This window comes from Rhinolophus sinicus, chromosome 18, assembly GCF_057876585.1.
Source record: "Rhinolophus sinicus isolate RSI-liver-muscle chromosome 18, RSI-T2T, whole genome shotgun sequence".
In the NCBI taxonomy this organism is placed as follows: Eukaryota; Metazoa; Chordata; class Mammalia; order Chiroptera; family Rhinolophidae; genus Rhinolophus; species Rhinolophus sinicus.
In genome coordinates this window covers 4,368,983-4,391,675 of record NC_142518.1, presented here as the reverse complement: position 1 = coordinate 4,391,675, position 22,693 = coordinate 4,368,983, and the positions used below count along the sequence as shown (strand labels likewise).

At 43.6% G+C, this 22,693-nt stretch overlaps 1 protein-coding gene across 1 annotated transcript in view; it reads left to right on the top strand.

The window, feature by feature from the left end:
* ANOS1 (anosmin 1) overlaps positions 1–22,693 on the top strand; it is a 412,806-nt gene that overhangs the window by 180,693 nt on the left and 209,420 nt on the right. The window lies entirely within an intron of this gene.

Sequence of the window (22,693 nt, the reverse complement as noted above, 5' to 3'; positions counted from 1 at the left end):
TTAGGAAGACTTTCCTTAGGTGATTTAATAATGAGCTATACAGTGACATCTAGTGTAGGAAGCGGAGAAAAATGACAGAGAAAACACATCGGTTGGTCGCCGTTTAATGTGATGTCCAAGGGAACAGAATGGATGCTACTGACACACTGTGTTCCCTTCCTGGAAGTATAAACCCTCCATTCTCTGCCTTTCCTTAATTAGCGCCAATGGATAAGCTCATGGATGCTTGCCTTGAGGATATCTGAGTCACAGAGGGGGAAAAAATAAACCTGTCTCCGCTGGTGCTGTCGAGATCAACCCCCTGACATAGCTGGCGTTTCCTCTGCCGGAGTTCTCTTTTAAAGAACAGATATCGAGGGCGGTTGCTGGATTCACCCACACAGACGGTGTGTTCTTGGCGGCCATGAAAGCAGTGACTCGCCACTGAGCTCTGATTACATAGCCGTGGCTTAATGGTCGGCTGGTACCGTCATTTGGGTCAGGCTGGCCCGAGTGAGAAGCAGCAGAGCCTGACAAGGGCAGAGAGCTTGTGTGATGCAATGCATAGGGAAACAGGGCGCGGAGAGTAGAAGAGAGTCGTCATGAAGACGGACTTTGCTAACCAAACCATTTTGATGGCGGGCCAGCATAACCTGGAATCATCTGACCCTCGTTGTCCCCTTTTGATCAACGTAAGAAACTGAAAACATTAGATAAGTACGCACTTGCCCATGCAACGTAGTTTTCCGGAGCTTAGCGAGGGAACGGGCAGCAGTTCACTTCTTACAGCTCTCTCCTGTCTGACTTCCGCATCCCAACCTACTGGCCTTAATTCTGCTGCCCACGCACACCAGGCGTGTCTGCAACCTCAGGGGCCTTTGCACGGACTGTTCCCTTTGCTTGAGTGCCGCTTCCTCGGATGGGACATGCCTGGACTCAAGTCACCTTTCTGCTCTCAGCTCAGACTGATCCATCAGCCCAGCTTTGTAATTAACCTCCCAGGGAAAGCAGACACCCTTCTCCACAATAACATGCCACGTTTGTGTGTCTTTTTAACACTCACCCTTATTGATCTACTTTATTTATATGTCTGCTCACTGCAAAAAATAATACAACACTGGTGTAGCCCCAGACCCTTGAAACTCCTTCTTTCCTGCAAAGTGAAAAGGTTGTTGAGAGTGTCAGTTGGCTCGTGTTAAGTGGGATAAAAGAGATCAGCTATAGAAAGACCTGGACAGTTTCCACGCAGAATTTAGAGAGGTGATATCAGGACCAGGATTGGATGGGAGAATAATACCGTTGCCCATCTCCGGGTTCCCCTAGGTTCTCAAATGAAAAGGTGGCCTAGGGATAAAGATCGAATCAATGTGTCTACGGCCCCTTGTTAAAATCCCTGATCTTCAGTAGATCCTCTCAGCTACACCAAAGAACGTCTGAGAGTCTTAAGAGCTTTGCTGATAACAATCTTACGCGGCCACAGACATTGGCAGCTTTGTCTCTCTGAGCCCATGCACACGTGTCTTCTCTAGGGTATGACACGTTTACTGGCTAATCCCAAGTCTTTTCCAGGCTGTTCTTACTCCTACCAGAAATATGTGAGAGATCCACAGCTCCACATTCTGGCCCATAAACAACGTTGTTAAGATTTTAAAAAACAAACAAACAAAAAAACCGAAAAACAAAACAAAACAAAAAAAAAACCAAAACAACAAAAAAAAGATTAAAAAAAACAAAAACAAAACTTTTTATCATCTGCGGGGTATGAAATGAAGTCGCGTGGCGAATTTAAACTGCATTTCTTTCTGATTCCTAATGAAACTTGACACCTTTTCTTATGTTTATTGGCCTTTTGTGTTTTCTGTTTTGTGAAATACCTTGTTATGTTACCCATAGGTTACCCATTTAGGTATTTGTGAATTGATTTGTATGTATGTTTATTCACATATTTATTGGCCCCACTTACCCTTTGGATCCTGGTCGTGCTGTCCCTTTGAGGGAAAGGAAAGAAAGAGAAAAGTAGAAAGAAGAGAAGAGAAAGGAAAGCGAAAAATGTCCCTGTGATTTTTAATCAGTGTGTCATGGCCCACAGAAAACCTGCCAGAAGTTTGCTTGGAATGACATTAGTCTGCAGACCAATTTGGGGAGAACGGGCATCTCTACGATTTTGTCCTTCCCAGTGAAGGGGGTTTCCATCCCCAAATTCAGTTCCTCACTGTGCTTTCCTATCTGTCTGTAATTTTCTACAGAAAGCGTTTAGAGGGGCTTTCCTCCATAGCTCAGTTGTAATAGAAGAGATGAGATGAACCGTATTCTAGCATTGAAGCATTCTAGACTGTGATGTCTTGTTGCCTTTTATTCTGCATTACTGATAGGTGTTAAGAATATTTTATTTGGGAGTTTTACATCTACGTTCATGAGTGAGATTGGCTAACACTTTCTAAAACAGCTTTATTGAGATGTACAGAGGGTGCCAAAATAATGTATACACAGTTTAAGACAGGAAAAACTATTAAAATTGTAACACTCAATATATACGGATAACAAAAGATGAAGGTAAGTCATGTGTGTACATTTTTTGCCACCCCCAGTGTGTATTATATTCACATGTCCATAACGCACCCATGTAAAGTGTAGCGTTCACGGGTTGTTAGTCTATTCAGAGCTAGTCAAGCATTACTGCTGTCAACTTTAGAGCATTTTCATCACCCCATAAAAGCAACTCGCTACCCACGAGCTGTCTCTCTCCATCCCCCCTGCCCCTGGCAACCACTGAGTTGCTTTCTGTTTCTTTAGATTTACCCCTTATGGACATTTCATGTACATGGAGTCATACAGGCTGATTTTTAAAATGATTTCATTATTCCTGTTTGCTTTAGCTACCAAGGTTATGTGAGTTAGGCTGCTTTCCTTAGTTTTATACGAAAAGGTGTAAGATTAAAATGTCTGTTCTTTGCATTGGTAGAGAAAGTCATGTATATAATGGTTGTACCTCCTGGGTTTTTTGAGGGCGGATTTTTAACCGTTAACACTTGTGGGATCATTCTGATATTCAAGATAAGAATATCTATTCATCTAATCTGTTTCATTAACAGATTTATGGGGGGAATCCCCGTATACTTCTTTCTGTCGATAAATGCAGGAAGAAATCAATAACGTTAATATCTGATCTTAAAATAAATCCTCTGAAACACTAGGAATGTAATTGAATAGCTTTTAGCTGAAAAATAACTTCAAAAATACAACAGCAAAATTTATACTCAAGGAATCCTCCTTTGTAATCATGAACAATACAAAAGAAGTCTGCAGTAATTTCTATACCACCAGTCCTAGCCCACAGGACAGGAAAAGGGAAAAAAAAAAATCTGAAAATTGGAAAGGAAGAAACAACTGCCAGTATTCAGAAATGACGCTTATTAACATTAGAAAACACTGAAGAATCTAAAAACATATCAAAATGAACAAGGCAGTTAATCAGGTTCCCAAATATAAAATCAATGTATAGAAATTCCATTTCTATCCCTGAGCAGCAAAGTTGTCATTTCACACACATACACACAATACGTAGGAATTATCAAAAAATGACATGCAATCCTTTTGCACGTGTACTTCTATACTGCAGCTAGAGAATTAGAACCACAGGACACTTCCGATTAAAATTTTGACTTAGCTTTTTTTTTTTTTTTAAGGCACTGCCAGTTACTATGTCTTCGCATGTAAGAACTTCCGGTCCTTGGTTTAGGACTTTTCGGAGTCTATTTTCTGCTTTTCCTCACTCGCCCTAAAGCCAGGTTGGACACATAGCTGTCACCCCCTTCAGGGCACACTTTCTTCCCGAGGTTGCTGCCTTTACAAGGTCTGCTTATTGCAGGAGTCTCAGGACCTCCCCACCCCCCACCCCCCATGTGCTGAGGGCTCCAGGCCAGCAGGAAGTAGCAGCTCTCAGCAGACTCTGGTAACAGGCTGGACTGACCTCCCAGGTCATGCATTCCTATCATTCCTGGCCTCCAGCTGCTGCCCTGACTTTATGTTCTGTGCTGGGATTCTGCCAAAGATATCTATAAACATGTTTATTCCAGCATATATAGATGATTCGCGCCAGGAATGCTTCCTGGAAGTGAAAACCCCTTTGTAGTTTAAGTTGTACAGATTTGCTTTCTGTATTTAACTAACATATGCTTCATATGTTAGTTAAACAAATGGAGAGAGCATACCTTCAGTGTGAGTTAAGATAGCCATTGATCAATGATGGCGTCTGCATATTTACATGACATTGGCCATGTGTGAGGTGTTATCAAACAATATGGTGGATGTTTAAAGTAAAAAATATATATATTACAGTAAAAGATACATTGCCATTAATCCCCCTCAAAATACTCCCCCTCTCTTTGAACACACTTATCCCATCATTCTTGCCACTTTCTAAAGCTGTTCTGGAAGCCCTCTTTTGTGAGTATCTTTAGTTGCCCTGTCGTGGCTGCCTCGACGTCCTGAATCAATTCAAAACATTTACCTTTCATGGTCATTTTGACTTTGGGGAAGAGCCAGAAGTTGCACGGTGCCAGATCCGTGAATAAGGTGGATGAGGACACATCGTAATGTTTTTATTTGACAGAAATTGCCGTACCAGAAGTGATGTGTGACACAGAGCCTTTGTGTTGTGATCACAAAATACAGTGAATGCTGCTGCCAAGTGCCACCTAAAGGAAAGGCAGGGATCTTCAATATGGGAAGCAGCACGTCAAACCTTAGTAACAGTGTGTGACAAGTGTCAACTTATGCAGTGCAGTCTGTTGGGTGTGAGCTACGGTTGAGAGAAGATGTGTTGTAAAGTGTGCTGTAAATCATCCTCCACCATGACAAGGCTCCCTGTCACACGTCACTTCTGGTATATGGCAGTTTCTATGAATAAAAACATTACGGTGTGTCCTCATCCACCTGACTCACTGGATCTGGCACCATGCGATTTGTGACTCTCCCCCAAAGTCAAAATGAGTTGGGACATCGAGGCAGCCATGACAGCGCAACTAAAGACACTCATGAAAGAGGACTTCCAGAACCACCTCAGAAAGTGATAAGAACGATGGGATAAGTGTGTTCAAAGCGAGGGGCAGTATTTTGAGGGGGATTAATGGCAATGTGTCTTTTACTGTAATAATTAAAAAAAAAAAAACTTAAACATCCACCGTATTGTTTGATCACACCTCATCTATCCTTGCAACATTATTTCCATAAGAGACTGCCTCATTTTTACAGTCCACAAGGGAGCAGACACAACAGTTCAGATTTCAGGAAAAAATCTAGCCTTGGTTGATGAGAATAGAGAACAGATGCTTCAGATAGGCCTGTTCTTGGTGTTCACATTGTTGTGGGATTCTCTCCCTGCGTGTAGGAGGGACCTGTGGCTTGCGTGTCACTAATAGGGTGTGACCAGGTGGGTGGGAGATCGCTTCCATGACTGCATTCCATAGAACTCAGACCTCCCACTTGGGGACGGAATTCTGCCAACAGCCATGTGAACTTGGAAGCATAGCCTTCCCTTGTAGAGTCTCAGAAGAGCTCCCGTTTTGAGTTTGTTCTCTGGTTGCAGCTTCCTGAGAGACCCCAAGCCGAGGACCTAGCTACAGTCTGCCCTGACCCCTGACCTGCAGAAACTGTGAAATAATACCTTTGTTGTTCTAAGGTTCTAAGTTTGTGGTCCTTTCATTATGCAATGATAGATAACCCACGCGGCAAGTGGATTGGTTATGGGGGACGTTCAAACAGAACCCTCTGTTGCAGGTGAAGACATATTTGAGATACTTGGGTCATTGACACTAAATTGCAATACTTTGGGGGTGACACCTAATGCTGTCAGTTCTAAATGAACTAGAGTTCATGGCCACGGAAAACATCCACAGTAATCTTTATTAGCAATCCACCGAATCACAGGTCTTAAAACACGTTACCCATCCACCCAGAGTTAATCTGTGTTATCTGCAGATTTGAGACAGATCAGTATCTACACCATTACTCTTTATCACTGCCTTTCTGGCTTATCAGTAATGCCTGATGAGCTTCTACCTTAGCAAGGCTGGAGAGGGAAATGAATGGAGGCAATTAGGAAAGGTTAAGAGGGAAGGCACGTTAATCTGCTTAAGATTGAAGACTGAACTTGAAAGCAGAAAATCACTTAGGGCTTGCTCCCTCCTCTCCTCTCTTCTGCTTCCCCCTCTTATCTCCTCCCCTGTATTATTTAACCAATGACACCTATGTCTTGAAAGCGCTCACTTCCAAGGCATGGGTGGGAACAGACACGCAATCAGATAATTATTACAACCAGATAAATACTCATGGAATCATATGCACAGTCCTAAGAGAGCCAGCATGAGGCTGAATGGATGTGTGTCCCTGTCTTTCTCCCGTTCATGTCAGGACTTGCAGGGGACGGCAGTAGAGAAGAAATGCCCACAAAGCCTTGAGTTAGGAAAACTGACTGCGTGGTGCCATGGGTTGGATCGTGTCTCCCAGAAAGAGATATTGAAGTGCTACCCCCAGTACCTAGGCGTGTGGCCTTCCTTGGAAACAGGGTGCTTGCAGATGCAGTCACGTTCACAGGACTTCATGAGGGTGAGCCCTGATTCAGTGACTGGTGCCCTTCACTGAAGAGGAAACCTGGACACAGAGACACGGGGAGGAACCATGCAGCTGGAGATTCGAGTGACTCAGGGGCAAAGCGAGGCAGGCCAAGGATGGACAGCCGTCTACCTCCGGAAACTAGGAAGATGCAAGGAAGGAGTGTGTCTTGCAGCCTGCAGCTGGAACCAGGCACTGCTGACACTTACCTTTTGGACTTCTAGCCTGCAGAAGTATGTGACAGTAGATTTCTGTTGTTTTCAGCCGCCCAGCTTGTGCAGCCCTGGGAAACAAATACGCATATTAAAACCCACCCTAAGGGAGACCCGAGATGTGGGACTGATTGGAGGTGTCCTGTCTCAATGAGCAGAACACTTGGAACCCATAGAGTGCAGTTGTTTGCCCTCTTTATTCCAAGGCGAGAGAGATGCTACAGCCCGTGGGTGCTTTGCTTGTGTTCAGCTGGCAGCGCTGCAGAAGCCCTAGCTGCCTGCCCTCAGGCACAGTCGGAAGCATACAGTCACACAGCCTCTATCTCACCCTCGGTAATTTTTGTAATTCAGAGACAGTGTCGCTTTTGGGAGAGAGGCACGGACGAAGATACATGCCGTCAGCACGCTGAGCAGACTCCCAAAGGGAAGAATAAGAATTATGGGGCTTTATTGTGCATCTTACTTTGTGTCTGAAACACACACACACACACACACACACACACACACGGAGTTCTTACGCCATGGGAAAGAACACAGCTCCAGGAGCCTGCTTGCGTCTGCGCCAGCCAGTTCTCAGGGCCGCTGGTGCGTGGGTTGTCTGAGAACACCTTTGGTTCTCTTAGCGCACGGCCGTTCCTTTCCACAGCTCGTCACGCCAGACACCGGGGGCCTCCTGGCCGTGCCCAGCGGCCCCATTACCCGCTCGCCCTCCTTCACCGAGCCCTGCCCATTTTCCCTTCTGAATACTTCTCAGGTGTGCCCGCTTCTCTCCGGCTCCAGACGCGCTGACCACTCCAGTGCAAGTCGCAGCCCTTTCTCGCCTGGGCACCGCTGAACTCGCCACTTGTGTTTGGCCACCAGCCTGTGTCCCCATAGCATCTAGAGTTCATTTCAAAGTGCAGTGGGAACTCTGTTGCACCTCGCTTCCCTGCTGGCCTTAACCTGGTCACCTTGAGCCCGCTGGGCTGCTGTGGGGGTATGGACCCGAACCCCCTGCTGTGCCCTCACCTGCCTCCCCTTACAGCTCTCTCCCCATCACTTCACTCCGCCTCCCTCTGAAATGCTCTTGCTGTGCTTCTGCTCTCTTTCTTGAGATGTCACCCCAAATGTTATTTCTTCTGGGGTGCCGCCAGGCCCCCGGTCATATGCCCTCAGTGGGCTGTGGAATCTCTCAGCACACAACTTGTAATTGGTCCTTTGTTTTTTGGGTCCCTTGATTGATGTCTGTTAATCGTGTGCTTGAGATGGTGGCTCCTTGGTGACAGAATCCACCTTTGTTTCAGTTCAGGCCCAGGTCTGCAAAGTTAAGAGCAGTTTTTGTTGAGTAAGTAAGTGAAGGGATGCAACAGAGGCAATGCATTTGGAGTAATAATGGGGTTCTCAATATGTGACCTTGTTTACGTTGTAGCAGGATGGTTTTCTCCACTCTTTTGTTGCTTAATATTGTGGTTCATTCCCTTCTCACAGAGAGCATGAGGAGGAAACGGTCTTTTCCCCTTTCTCTAGAGTTTGAATTAAATGAAACAATAAACAGTGCACGCTCAAATCTGAATCTCCAGGGTACAAGGCAAAAACGACACTGGGAAATTCACGCTCGAGTAAAACCCATCAATAGTCATGGCAGGGGAATGTCAAGGCCGAAAAGCTTAAATTAACTTCAGATAAATATCAAAAGTGTGAAATCCATTAAAATAATTTAGAATCATGCAAGCCTGTACCGTTATGTGAGGACGGCTCCCCGTCCCCAGGAAAATCTTTGCCAACAAAAAAGCAAGACTGATTCTAATTAGGTCTCATAGTTCCTATTTCATTATCTGTAATGAGTCAACTTACAGATTATCATGAATATCTACTGAACTTGTATGATGCTTAAAACTGTATGTTTGCTTAGATGATCGTGAACTGCTTCGTGTGTAGATGTAATAAAATGTAACTGTGGGGCCAGAAGTGTTGCCGATGGGTCCACACAGGAAAACAATATGGCAGAGGGCTGTGCCATCCAACGTGGTTGCCACGCACGTGGGCATATAATTGAAATATAAATTAATTACAATTAGATTAAATCAAAAGTTCCGTCCTTAAGAAGCATCAGGAACATTTCAAGTAGCTAGTAGGTCTGTGCAACTGCGGACAGAATGTACCACTGTCACACAGAGCTGTCAGTGCTTATCTGGGGGATTTTGTTAACTGTATCCTCAACGCCGATGGGGCCTGTGCTTCATTGTTCCTTTAAAAAACAGTTGACCTGGATCATCGGGGCTTCCGTAGGCAGAGAAGAGTTTCCCAGGGCGCTTTTCTGCTTCCGATGTATCTAGATGAGTCATCAGCAAAGCACACTCTTCAACTCTGGCCCAACTCTTGTTTTTTCAAACAGGTTTTATTTGGCCACAGCCATCCCCGTTCATTTATGTATTGTGTGTGTCTGCTTTTGGTCAGCAGTGGCAGGGTTCAGTAGTTGTGCTAGAGGCCGTATGGTTTCTGAAGCCCAAAGCACCATCTGTCCCTTTCCAGGAGATGTTCACCAACCCCTGGTCTAGAGAGTTGTGTCCCACTCTCAATGGCATCTTCATGGATCGGTGACCCACCAAAGAACGATCGAGCAGGGATCACAGCAATAGACACTTGTCATAGAGAAGGAACGGTCGGCGATACGACGTGTCTTCAGATGCCTTTCATCTGGAAGACAAAACAAGACCATGGAGTAGCATTTATGATGCGGAAGAACTCTGATGACTGGGTGGGAATGAGTTTGTCACAACTGGACTGTTTTATGGCTAATGATGCGATCGCTTTCAAAGATTAGTGAGAGATTGACGGTGGAAGCCAAAGTGGAGAAAGGACCTGAGGGGCATTTGTGGAGAAGGTTCCAGTCCAAGTGGAGATGGATGGCGTCCTCTCCCAGGTGGACCTTTCTGCTACAAAAATCCACTGAAGGTCCTGGTGAAAACCCTTTCCGACAAAAATACACTATTGCCGATACACGCAGCTCCTTCTGTGAAATGAGTCCAAGAACCTTTGAGTTGTGCTTCTGTTAACACTCAGGGAGTACTTCCAGTTCTCGAATTCTGTGACATAAAAACATTTTCAATCCTACGCATAACCAATGTGCAAATGCTTTAGAAACATTGTCTTCTAGACGTGTCAAACCACAGACCGTGCGACGGCCTTATGTTGTCATTTTCATGGGTCGTTGAGCGGTAAACTTACTTTAAAAATATAAATTCCTGAAAAATGGGCCAAACGTGAAATAACATCCACACGTGGGCAGGTGCCTTCTTACATTTGCAGTCATTCATTTCTGTTCTATACTCTCGACTTCAGATTGTTTTCCCTCTATCGATCTTCTCAGCAACGTGTTATGCTGCATGATAATCAATTTTCCTTTCACCGGAAAAAAATGCTTTGATTTCCTGTGTGGCTGAGACTTAAATCTACAAATTTTAAGAAGACCAAATCAAGTACTAAGAAAATTCATAAATGAAAAAAAAAATGCCTTAATATTGTTATGGGCACTTATTATATATCCAAATCATATCATATCATCAGAAATCATAATAACACCATTATGCTGTGCAATTATACGCTTCAGTGGCAACTTATCATGCATTCACTGTAATTACACCATTTGAGTAATTACAGCAATTATGCCGCGTAGTGGCTGGATTCTTAGCTCTGAATTCCATTGATTGGCTGGACTTACTTTCTCTATGATTCTAGGAGGCTTTGTGCCTTGAATTTGGTGAATGTAGACTCGAATTTTGTGTTGCTAGATTTTTCTCAATTTCCAGGGATGGTTTTAAGGCTTGTGTACGAATGCATTGTTTACTTCTGTTAATTGCCATAGTAAAGTGTCTAAAGGAGGACAGATTGTTCTTTTCCTGCCCCAAGCACTAAAACTGTGCTGGGCTGTTGGATTAAGACCCTGTTTTCCAACCAGGGACACATGTCTTTGTCATTCCAAGGAGCCAAAATGGTTGGATTGAACTGACGGGTTGGTTAATGGACAGGAGAACTCGGTTTGGTAACTTAGTGAAAAATAGTCCATCAGTTTGATGTGAAAGCACGATGAGAAGTCATTTCACTGATCACTTGTGAAGCTAAATGGGTTCAGTAGATTTTGTTTCCTGCATCGTGCAGCTCGAGTGCAAAGGACGGAGGGCCATCAACCATCATTAACACATCCTGCAAACGGGGGTCTAGCTGCACATTCAGTCCACAGATAGGTCACGGAATGCCTCTTTCACACAAGGCACTGTGCCAGCTTCTGAAGAGGGAATGCAGCGTGTAAGATGCGGGCCCGTGTTCAAAGACTATCGTATTCTCCTCCCATGTCAGCTGGGAAAAGGGAGACTTCCAGTGAAAACCACACACAAAACGACGTTTTCAATCATACGGAATCTGCGTTCTACAAAGAATTCAAGGCATACTCAACCTTTGAGATTTGCCATGTTTGCTGTTGAGAAGAAGCGAAGGAATCATTTGGGTTGGGTCAGTTCTAAATCACTTATTTTCTTCAGTAGCAATGTCGGCAGGGTGACGTGGAGTGACCCTGGCCATTACTTGGAAGGTCTGGAAACAACCTGAAAGCTGTTAGACTTTGGAAAACTCACTAAATGTCCAAGCCTCAATTTTCTCATATGTAATAAGAGAATTAAAAACAGCTACTTCATGGAACTTTTGTAAGAGTTAAACAAGGATATGAGAGCTTTTTGTAAACTATGTCACATACAGATATATGAAACGTTAGCATCCTGGGTTTCAAGGAGAACCATTCACCTTATGAAGAAATTCACACTCCTTTCCCTATGAGTCTAAGCAATTGATTATACGACATGAATATCTGGAACTCTTTAGAGCATTTTCCATCAGTTTCATATATTGAAACAACACGCTTTGAAATTGAAGGCTATGCGGGGTTGAGTCTCTTTATCAAAAGCAGAATACCAAGAATTAGATGGTCACATAATACTACTTGGAACTGGAAAGTGGATCTTAGAAAAAGTATCAAATATTTACCCATCATCAAAGTTTTATAAACAACCTGAGGACGTAACAGAATGTCACCCCATATCAACTTTAGTATCTGGTATTTAGGTTGCCATTTCTATTTCCAAGTTGCATTCAATCATTAATTAGTTATGAAGCAACTGAGTATTATGATGAGATAAGTGAGAGAAACAAGAGTGGAATGGAACACACACATATATCTTCTTTCTAAGTTGATGGTGAGGTATGAGTAATGAATCATAATTGACGTGAATGGGTAGACACAAAATAATTATTATTTCAGCATATTCTGAGCAAAACTTGTAATGTACTCCATTTGATTATTCTATATTATTAATTCACAAGTGGCACAAATTATGAAGCTGTATCCTGCATATTCATTTATTTATTTTGGTTACTCTTATCCTCTTAAGAGCTCGTTTTTATTGGGTTGAGCTTTTACTCTGCTGTTGTCAGCGTCCCAAACCTTCCTGGACTAATTCACAGTGGCTTTCGGCAGTTTCTTTGGACTATGGTGGTTTTCTTCTGCCTAATTCATAAAACAGTAATTCCCAAATGACAGTAACAATTGCAAGAGCCCTGTTGATTCTGTAAGCCACAGAACTGCGAATTAAAAAACCCAGACAAAAAACGAAATGGTATGTCCTCTAATATTTCAAGCAAAACTTAATTCTCACTGACCAGGAAGTCATTTGAACAATGTTTGCACAAGGAAATAGAGAAGGATTACATTTTGCTTTGTGAATGAATAGCCCAAGTTCACTGTCAGATTGGAGGTCAGTTCACAGAATGCCCATCTTAGGAGGCCCCTCGGAGCACTCACTTTGTCGCCATTTGGATGTGACTCCCCATTTGCCTACACACCTCTGAACACGTCAGGAAATTGTGCTCAGCTGGGCTCATTTCATCAAAGTCCTTAAAAACGGCTCCTGGAACGGGACCATATTTTAGATGGGGTTCGTCAGTCACAGAATATTGTTGCCTTTCTTGCAAAGAAAGAATGCATGCCTGTGGATGCAGCCTGCAATGGCGTCCACTGCGTTTGGGCACCGTATTATCGGCTCTTAGGGGATCATGCCCTTCAGTGTGTGCATTCGTTCTGTGTTTTGCATAAACATAACAAAATGTTTAGCACGTAAATTACTCTTCATTCCTTTGGGACACAATCATTTTGATCTGTGGTGATGGGTCAGTTTTCTCTTTTAGTAAAATGTCCCTTTGGTTGTGGATATTGGAAACCAGGTGTTCAATTAGGTCAGCCCTGGTTTATCCATTTCCTTGCTAACTGTGGGTAAATTACATGCTTCCTGTAATGCTTACATTTTTCATTTCAAAGATAGGGATAAGTTAGTTTGCATCTTCAAGGGTTGTTGTAAGGGTTAAAAGTGATAATAAGTGGAAAGTACTGACCACAGCACATGGGACGTAATAGCTATTTAGTTGTAGTTGCTTCTTTTTCAATTATTCTGCTGACTTCCTACAGAAAATCAATTTCTTTACGCCGAATCTCTGTTCTTATCCTCTCTGTGTTTTGTATACTTTTTATTTCTTTGTTCTTTTTCTCCTAATTCTTAGAATATCTTGTTTGGTTTCTTGCTCGTTGATTGAGCAAGTTTTTCTCTATGTCAGCTATCTAGTGTAGGCTTTAATTCTACATTTGTAATCTTAGCTTCCTGGTGGCCTGTGTCGTGGCGCTTATTTCTCATCTCAGTTGGTGTTCGCACTTCACTCTGTGATGTTTTCATTTTCACTTGTTCTCTCCGTGTGGACTTTCTGCCTCTTTGTCACAGAAGCCGTGCCTTGTGGATCCTGACAACGGAGACAGCAGCTAAACTCCGCCCCTCCCCCCACTCCATTCCTATACTGGATGCTTTTGCTACAACAAGTTCCCACGCCTGAAATTGGAAAGACTCCACGTTAATGTTGTCTTTTCTTATTCTTGGAGACACATCCCAGCCCACGTCGGTATTTGTCAGAAGTGCCCCCAAAATGGCGTCACTGCCTGTTCTGCACTGGGGTCCACACTCTGCCTGTAAAGAGCTGGAGACTCAATGTTTCAGATGTTGTGGGCCATAGGGTCAGCTCTACGTTGTAGTGCCAAAGCAGCCATAGACAGTTGTAAATGGGTGTGGTGTTTTCTAATAAAACTTTATTTACACAGACAGACGGCAGGCCACATGTGGCCCCCAGGTGGTCGTTTGTTGACCCCTGGTGTTGACTGTCAACTCCATGAGGGTAAAGAGCATTTCTTGTTGTGTTCACTGCTGTGTCCGTAGCACCCAGCGTGGTACCTGGCTCGGTAAATATTGAGCTGCTGAATATTATTTTATTCTGAGCAGTTGAGAGAGAGGAGAACATACTCTTTCCCTTACCTAATTTCCATCATCTAACACACCTTCATCAAGTGTGGACTTGCCGAAATGTCACCTTGCCCCTCATAGGTTTACTCTAACCTTGATTAGACTTTGGTGACCAACTGTTGGGTCAAACTCCAGTCTAGACGTTGCTGTGAAGGCATATTGTAGACGTGACTAACATTCACAATCATTTGACTTGAAGGGAAGCCGATTGTCCTCCATAGCGTCTCATCTACTCAGTTGGAGGCCTTCAGAGCAAAGACCCAGGTGTCTCAGAGAAGAAGGAACTCGGCCTCCAGACTGAAATATAGAAATTCTACCTGAGTTTCAAGCCTTTGGACTCAGGACTCCAGGCTGGCAACACTGATACTTACGTGAGTGAGTCTCCAGTCTGCCGGCTTGCTGTACAGATTCGCAACTTACGAGCTCCCATCACTACACACACACACACACACACACACACACACACACACACACACGGCTAGATGGATAGTTCTGTTAGGATCTTTCTCTCTAGTAACGTACTAATCAAGGATTTGATAGTACATTTGCATTATTTATTTAATGTCTAACAAGAATTAATGTGTTGCTAAAACAAACAAACAAAAACCCATGTAGCTTCTTGAAAATCCCCCTCATTCTCTGTGTAGAAACTAGGATGTTGGCCCAGAGTCTGGAATTTCACCCTGTTTCTCCATCATTGTCAAAGCTTGATGACAGTGATTTTATGGTCATGTCTGCACGTCGTCTCAGTATGCTGGGATGCACTTTGCGTGGACATGGACATAATTGATTGGATACAATCAGGTACTCTCTTGCGCTCACTCCTGGAGGAGTTTGATTTCCTGAGAATTGTGTGTTCCTGCTTATCCACTTTGAAGGCTATCCAGCTATGCATTCAAGACACAGTGATACAGAACGCTACAGCTTCTCTCTGCTTCGCTGAAAACTGTTTCATTGGCCCCAAGCGCTGGATCCATACCTCCTTTGCTCCACGTTTTGCTTCAAATGTCGCTTTCAAAATCATTTTGCTCTTAGAATGTTTGCCAAACCTGTAAAGTGATGCCTGGGGTTCACTATCTAAAAGGACGATTGTGAAAATGTGTGATATGATGATGATTCGGGGGCATAAGGCAAAATGCCCTTTGTGTTTTTACCATTCCTGGTGACCTATAATCCCCGTTACAGCTTTATCTTCTGGAGAGAAGGGCTGAATTAGTTATGGAAATGGTGAAAGGAGAGAAACACCATCCTCTCTGAATGTTCTCCCACGGGCGATACCCTTCAAACAAGCTTTGACTACAGTAGTTTGCTGGAAAATGTATATTAAGGCAGGCTTATCTAGAAGCCAACTAGTCTTTAATTCACTTGTAAGAGCTTCATTTTGGGGTAAAGATCTAGAAATTCACCTGCGAGTGGCCTTGACTTGCTTAGTAGCATTTCACAGACATGGCTGTCGTCAAGTCCATGGAGTGAGGGGTCCTTCCAGCTCAAATTCCCTCTGCATTTGCAGTTCTGAGTGAGCAATGCTTACTGCCTCTGAATTCCTCTCACTCTTTGGCTCCCACTCGCAGAGAGTCATACTCCCTCGGGTTTGCTAATGAGGTGGAAAAAAGTGCCTCTGCTCTGAGGGAACTGTGTTTTTCCCTTGACTCTGGCTGGTCTAATCGGTTCCACCCCCGGCCGTTCACGGACATGTGGCTTGCTCATGCCCTAGGCTGATTTGTGACCTGAATGCTGGGAATGGCCTTTCCGGGGTGTAGATACCTTGTATCAGATCAAAAACTACCCTCTTTGGTGCTGTGTCTCCAGAGCAAGTGAATGGAGCTTTACTGACGCCCCAGTAGTTGCAAAGCCGTGCGTGGGTCCTGAATCATTTGAGCATTGGGAACACCCTCATGTAGTATGACTGCCGTTGTATTTGATGAAGGGAGTGAAATACTGTCTGTGCAAGAAGCAGACATTAAATCCTACACTAGGATGGAAGGCGGCCACTCCGAGTTCAAGCCCGACCTTGCTGGCCTGGTGCCATGCCTTCGTGGATCTCCGCATCCCCCCCGGGCTCACGAGACCTGCCTTTCCCAAAGGACACATGACCCATGAGCCCATCTTTGTGCACAGGTCCATTGAGTGACAGAGGCCACCAAGGCCAGAGAGGTGACAGGGTGTGCAAGCTGCCGTGGGTAGCAGTAGTCGAGCAACGTCCTTGGTGCATCTCCTTGCTACCTGGGCTGGGACAGGTGAGCACAGAGGAACCCACTTACGCGGGGACAGTGGACGGGAAGTTTATTCTGGAGAAAAGTAGCTCTTGCAAGCTCAGATCCTTTCACGTAGAAAAGCGTTGCTCCTGTTCTTTAGTGGTGTTAAGGTTACAAACTATGAATAACACAGTTGAATTTTGCCTGTTTAGAGATAGCTAACTGAAGGGGGCTTTTGGTAAGGTGGTGGACTTGTGGGTTTATTTCCCATTGCTGCAAAACCAATGACCTCCAGCTGGGTGGCTTACACTCAACACAGACGACGGTTTCGCAGTTTGCATGCGTCAGGAGTCCAGGCACAGCTTCTCTGCGTCCTCTACCTTCACCAGGAAGAAACCATCCCATTCTCATGCCCGTGGTCCCCTTCTCAGCTCAGGGTGTTGCTGGAATACGTTTCCTGGCAGCTCTGTGCTTGAGGTCTCTGTCTTTCTGTTGGCCGTCTGCCAGGGCCTCTTTCAGGTTCTAGAAGCTTCCTCAGTCCCATTGGCCGTTCACAGCATGTTTTCTGCTTCCCTCTTTGCACAGGACAGTATCTACTGCTGCTTCTTATCACTTTAAAGGACTCCACAGAGTAGGTCAGGCCAGCACTGGTAGTCTCCCTTTAGGTTAACTCAGACCCCCTGGTTAGGGACCTAATTCATTGGAGTGACATCCGTCTTACCCACTGGTCCCAGCCATCCTCATCAGGAGGGGATTTGGTAGGCTGTACATACCAGCGGTGGGAATCTTGGGGTTCATCGTATACTTCTGCCCACCCAGATGGAAAATAAGGGAGGGAAAATCGTACAGGTCTCTGATGGGGAAAGCCAGTAAGTTTCACGGCGCCTGCTGACAAGCGGCTGCCTGGAGAAGTATTGTGAGACCTTATCAAAGCCTCACAGCGCGGCCAGGACTAAAGGAGGTGTTTTTAGCCCCACCCTCACCTTTCGAGCGTGACCACAACAGGTATCCCCCCATGGACTGTGGCTGCAAAGCTGCACCAGAGTTACCACAAGGAGGTTATGAACCATCTGTGCATTGAAAGAACATAGATGGAATAAAGAATAGGTTTGACCCTAAATTTGCATATTAATTTTTCAAGTGAATTAGATAGTGTATTAGTCCTATGGCTGCTGTAGCAAATGACCACAAACGTAGGGGCTTAAAGCAACACCAATGTATTTCCTTATAGTCCTGGAGGTGAGAAGTCCAAAATGAGTCTCTCACTAAAACAAAGGTGTCAGCACGGCTAATTCCTTCTGGTTCCTTCCAGTTCCTTCTGGTTCTAGGGGAGAGACTTCCCCAGCTTGCAGAGGCACCTGCGTTCCTCGGCTTCTGGCCCCTTTCTCCAGCACCAATGGGCATCACTTCACATTCCGCTTCCATCATCACCTCTTTCTCACTTCGATCCTCCCGCCTCCTTCTTATTTGTACCCTTCTGATTATTTTGGGTCCACTCATGTGACCCAGGAAAATCTCCCCCACTTAACATTAGCCGATGATGGCGTTTACGCACATCTATGAAATACCTTCAGTGTAACACCTAGATTTGCATTTGACTGGGTAACAGATTTTTAACCTGCGTAAGTTGACTCAGAAAACTGACCATCACGGATTGGATGTATAAAACACAAACTTATTTGAAAGCATTGCTGAATTTCTTAAACAGACATTTCATGAGTCATGACTCTTATATCTATGGTCATGGGGGAGGGGCCCCTGAATTCTTTTGAAGCTACATGTTGTCTTCATGCCTCAAAGAATGGGAGCACTGATTGGTGAGGGAGGGCATCTTTCGGGAAGGCAGAAGCTCCTGGGATCCTGGAAGTGAGCAGTAAGGCCCTGGAACTCACCCCCACACGCCCAAACAACGGGTAAACGAGAGACCGGAAGACACACAGGTGGAGGGATGCTGAAGATATATTTCACCTAACTCATAATTCTGTAAAAGTTAGTCAATACTTCTGTAGCCTTAACCTACTTTGCACTCCTTGTTTTTGTTTATTTTGGTCTTGGCTCCAAATGAAGCACAAGGTTGTCATCAGAAATTTAATGCATTAGCATTCAGTGTCTTCCGAAATTTACTGCCTGAAAATCACAGGGAGAGCCATGAAAACAGTGATTTTTTTCCCCTCCTTACCGAGTGATTAAATGTGATGGATGTGTTATACACAATGGTCAGTGTTGGAATTAATAAGCTGAAATGCCAATGCATGACAATTTGTATACTTGACATCTAATAATTACATCATTTATCATTAAAAAAAATTCCGGTAAGCTTAAATAGAGAGCATTTATAATTGATTTTCTTGCCTTGGAAAGTCCAATTCATTCCACAGTCAAAAAGAGTCAGTGTTAATTTCTTTTCTATCAGCCGTGGGCCACAAGTTAATGTATTAAAATCAGAACATTTACAATATAACAGACTAATTAAATTATTTCCTCTACTGTAGTAGAAAAATGCATGGTGCTTAGGCTGATAATCAGTCACCACTATAAACGCCATTTAATTGTCCTTGAAAGTCAAGTTCTTGCCAGGGCCATTTGAAACTGTCCAGTGGGATGAGAAATTCAGTTCGCTAGAGTAATAAAGAATATTGACTTTTGCATATCATTACTGTTAATATACTTTAAATGAGACTGATAGGGAACCCATTAAACCAATATTTTTCAATAGACGAGTTTGAGACAACAGCAGATGAATGAAGCAAGAAGAGATTATTTTAACTGTGCAGAATGAGCACAGATTTTGAAATGTTTGTCCTGATGCACTTTCTATGACAAATATAACTGAGTACACAAGGAACATATTTTTAAAGGGAGACACAGGCCATCTCTTGACAACTTTGCACTTGAGGGCAAGATTGGGGTCTCCAGGGACAACAGAAAAAAATGCCCGCGTATCAGCTCTGAATGTTCAAAAATACGGCAGAAGAAAACAAGTTGTCTAGAGTAGTTCTTCTGAAGAACATTAGCAAGGAAAGAGTGACAGAGGTGGAATGTGTGCACCGAAGATGTCTACGTGTGTTTTGAAAGCGTAAGGAAAAAGTGAGTGTGTAAATAGCCTGGTTTTATGCACAACGTGACCATAAAGAGAATGACACAATGACACAAAACTATCTCAGGGTCCCCGAAAGGAAAGAGAAAATAAAGACATTTTTTGGTGACTCCACATTGAGATGCAAAGGCTGTCAGATGAGCTCATCCGCTCGTTGATAGAGAAGGAACCTACCAGAGCATTTGGTGGCTGCCCTGAAAACATTTCCTTGGTAAGAACCGTAGTGGCTCGTCATCATCAAGACGGCCTTCTTGATATGGCCAGCACTCACCAAATTGCCTGGCCTGGGATGGGGGAGTGTGTCTTGCTGCCCTCAAGGCATTTTTTAGCACAGAAAGGCTGGGAGATGGCGTCCTCTCTCTTACGGTTGATGGAAGACGCGTGTGTACATAGGGAAATAGGAGGAGGAAGAGAAGAGGAAGGAGAAGAAATTGAAGCAGGTTGAAGAAGAATTAGAACTAGAAGAACCCGTAGAATTAATATGAGACGAAGGGGGAAGGGAATTTGAACTAGAAGAGAAAGACGAGGAAGAGAACGAAGGGAAAGGAACAGGAACGTGAACTCATGGCAAGAGAGACCTGACAAAAACTAAGAACCAATGTCTCACTTTCAGTGATAACAGATGCCCTCAAAGGAACGCCTAAAGGAAGACGTGCGAGTTTTAGTTCCCTTCACGTCTTCAGTGAGTCAGGACTTTAATACTCACTGAGTATTTCCTACGTGTACATGCCAAAGGCACCTGATTTAATCCTCATGATGCTCCTGTAAGGCAACTATTCTTATTTACATCTTACAGATGAAAAATAGTTTGCATTCACCAGAGGTCAGTGCATTTGCTTAGCAATCGACAGAGCCAAGCTCTGAAGTCAGGGAAGACACAGACAGCTTGAACTCCAAAGGAATGGCCTCGGGGCCCATCAGGAGTGAGTGTGGAGTCAGAGCAGGAGCTGTGACATTGGGTCTCTACCCAGGGCTTGGGGTCGCGGATGGGGAGTGTGACCTGAGGTTATAAAAATGGCCATCAGGGGTGGTCTGTAGGCAACAGATCCCCTCAGCGCCTATAGGTTCCAGAGCCCCTGCAGGGTCAGGTTGAAGGTTCCTCTGCAGGGCTTAGCCTGAAACTGCACCCATGCTGTGCCTCTCGCCTTCCCTCAGCTTCACCCCATGTCTATGGTCCACTCAGCATCCTTAGTAAAGAACTGGTAGACCAAGTCTCGTCTCACGTTTGCTCCTGGGGAATCTGAACTGGGTCTCGTCACGTACCACGCTGTTTTATAGACACGTTTAATTCCAATAACACACTGTGGAAGGATTGTTCTCCTGTTAACTCTGAACATATTATTCATTTAAATTTTATAGTTTCCTTTTTATGTTTTGGAACCCGTGCTTTTCCCCCCCAGCATGCAAACATTTTCACAGGTGTTTGAAAAACCTGTATAGACCCTGGGCATCTTGCCTGTAGAGCATCACAAAGAAAACGAGCTTTGTGGGGCTTCTCACAGTAGCTGAAATTCCAGAGGACTGCAGTCACCGTGCATCACCCAAAACACCTTTCGCACCCTCTCATTGGCTCAGCGCTGCCGTGATGGGTGGACCAACGGATGGTTCTGTAGTAAACAAAATCAGAAACCTGGGGGCAGAATATCACACACAGTAGCAAACTTTTGGAGATATATTTTAATCTTAAGGTTACAGGGGAGGGGTCAGGGAGCACATATTGTAAAGACGCTGGTCCTTCAGAGCAAGGACAGTGAAGAATGAGAAGAAGAGCCTAGAAAGCCAGGGTGGAGTAGTCACAAAATGGACCACTGGTGTCCTCCTACCGTGTTTTCCCAAAAATAAGACCTAGCGGGACCATCAGCTCTAATGCGTCTTTTGGAGCAAAAATTAATATAAGTCCCGGTATTATATTACATTATATTATATTATGTTATGTTATGTTATGTTATGTTATGTTATGTTATGTTATGTTATGTTATGTTATGTTGTATTGTATTATATTATATTATATTATGTTGTATTATATTATATTATATTATATTATATTATATTATATTATATTATAGTAAAATAAGACCAGGCCTTATATTAATTTTTGCTCCAAAAGACGCATTAGAGCTCATTGGTGAGGGTAAACGTTGAAAATCCTGTTTTTGCTACTGCTCCATAGTCTATTAAATAATCCACATTCGCTTAATATAAATGAGGTAACTGCCGATTGGTCTGACGTCCAAAACCAACAGAAAAGTATATTCCTCTTTCTTTTCCTCCTTTCTTGAAAAAAAGCTTATATGGAAGCAGCATCTGAACGTAATATTATTCAACAGCCCCTTGAGAATGTTTTCTTGAAACCATATTGCACAATCTTAAACCTAACTCACGGAAAGCTTTGCTTGCAATAGAAGATGACGCCCTATCCTCCACTTTCTTCACATTTTCCACTATGTGAGTTTTGCAGATTCATGCAGAGCATACACGCTAAACAATCAGACACCCCCCCACCCACACACACACACAGAGACACACCCCTTAGGAACCAGAATCCATGCAATGACTAGCTCAAAAAACTTTCATGGATTTTTTTTTTTTTTTTTTTGTCATCAGATGTGACTTTGGAGTATGACATTTAGTAATTCAAACACCATTGCTTAATCATGCCAGAAGAAAAGCCCCACAATTGTTTATGTATGTTCAGAAGACTTTTCTTGCTATATATGTTGCAAGAATTGTTTACTTTTTGCAGACTTTGACCTGTAGGTTTGGCAAATGTGCGTAGAGTTTATAGAATTCAGCCGCGTTTATCTGTCTGTTACAAAGTCAAACTGAAATAAACCTTGACCAACTTAGGGTGACAGCTGATATTTTAAACTCCAGTGTAGAAGGTTTGAGTTTGAGGAAGAAATTGTGCCTGGAAACTGTTACTAACACGAGTAGATAAATTACATAATTACATTTTATGCCAGGAACATAACCAATGCATTTTATAAATGAATAAATGAATGAATGAATGAATACATACATACATAACTACTGTGACAGTCTTAGATTATTACAAATTGTAATTCAGGGAACTGAAAAGGCCGTGCCTTTCCATAAATGTGAGATTCTTTAAAATGTGTGAACCAAGTTTTAAGACACAAATGTTCTTCCTGTGTGTCAGGAATTTATTATGGAACAAGCTGAGCAGTAACAAACCTTCCCAGGATTGGCACGTTCGATGGCCGTGCTCAT